Below are 1,779 nucleotides of genomic sequence, written 5' to 3' on the forward strand. Positions count from 1 at the left end.
CATGGTGGTGCATGCCTGTAGTCTCAGCTACTCTGAAGGCTGAGGCAGGAGGATCACTGGAGCCCAGGAGGTCGAGGGTGCAGTCAGCCATGTTCGTGCCACTGTATTCCAGCCTGGGTGACAGAGCAACACTGCATCTCAAAAACAAAAAACAAAAAAAAAACCCAAAAAACTTCCCTTGTTTTGTTAGTATTATTTTGGTATTTACATAAAATATTGATTATATTATATTGTTATCATCATCATCATCATCTAAGCTTGAACTTATTAGGCCTGGAGGGTAAATCATTCTAGGACTCTGACTCATTAGTGGAATTATAGATCCTTAATAACAGCTACAAGGTGTCATGACCCAACAAACCCAGTGTATGGTGCAAGAGCAGAAGAAATAGTTCTTTTCTAAGAAGCCTCAAATTTCCGGCTTACTCTTGCATGTCTGATCCTGAGAGCAACCCTGTATGACATATGCTAGAGAGATATTATGATTTATTATTCCCATTTTACAGGGGAAAGTCGAGGCTTAGAGAGTATAAATGCCATGTCCAAGTTCATATGGCTACTCAAGAAAATGAGGAAACATAGGATCTGATCTCTTTTCACTGCAAGCCTGGGAGTCTTTCTTACATCAGGACCTCAGAACCCCACACAGCTTCTTCGGGGTTCCACTAAAGCATTTCAACCTAAGTTGTCCTGCCCAGGAATCATGCAGAACAGGTAGCTTGCTTGCAGGGATTCTGAAGAACCAGGCACGATCTGCCCCCAGCAGTTCAGTTGGTGGGATCACACTTGCCTCAGTAACCAATTCTGGCCCCTAGTGATAAGATGATTTGGGCTGACTTTTGCCCAAGGTTGGGGCACTGAGGGAATTGTATGTTCCCTTGGGACTTGCAAACGAACCAGAGTTCTTTTGAACATCTGCATCACAACTAGGTGGCAGTGCTGCCCTCAGACTAGGACAGCAGAGGCCCCCGCCCTGGGCCCCACATCTTAGAAGACCCCATACACCATGAGTAATGAAAGACAATGACTTTTGAAATTTTTTTGAACTCATAAAATTGGAAATGTTTTAAAAGTTTAATGAATTTTTGAAGTTTTTAAAGATGTTTTTGTAAGTGTGATAGCTGGTTAAATTACTGGGAATTATGGGAGAGAGATGCACTCTCCTAGGCCCCCCAGGCCAGAGGATTCTAGACTGAGAACTTGTAATAGTGCGTGTGTGTGTGTGTGTGTGTGTGTGCACGCGCGCACACATGCATGATGGAGGGTTGGGGGACCACTTCTGCCCCAGGAAACCAGAGGAAGAGTGGTTGTTTTCATTTGAAGATGGCCATTCTAGCCTGGCACAGTGGGGTACACCTGTAGTCCTTGCTACTCCCTTGAGCCCAGGAGTTCAAGGCTACAGTGAGTTATGATCACGCCATTGCACTCCAGCCTGGGTGACAGAGTGAGACTCTATCTCTAAAAAAAATTAACATTAAAATTAAGAAAAAAACACATTAAGTTGGCTGTTCTAAATCACCCAATATGGGTGATTAGGCAGATGGGGTGCCCCAAATAACTGTGTTCCCTTCTCCCCCTCTGCTTGGATGGTGGTGTTTTGGAAAATGCTTAGAACTTCCCAGAAATCTAAAATCACATGCATTCCTATACACCAATAACAGACTTAAAGAGAACCAAATCAAGAACAAACTTCCATTCACAATTGCCACAAAGAGAATAAAATACCTAGGAATACAACTAACAAGGAATGTAAAGGACCTCTTCAAGGAGAACTACAAG

This window comes from Cebus imitator, unplaced genomic scaffold, assembly GCF_001604975.1.
Source record: "Cebus imitator isolate Cc_AM_T3 unplaced genomic scaffold, Cebus_imitator-1.0 Scaffold728, whole genome shotgun sequence".
In the NCBI taxonomy this organism is placed as follows: domain Eukaryota; kingdom Metazoa; phylum Chordata; class Mammalia; order Primates; family Cebidae; genus Cebus; species Cebus imitator.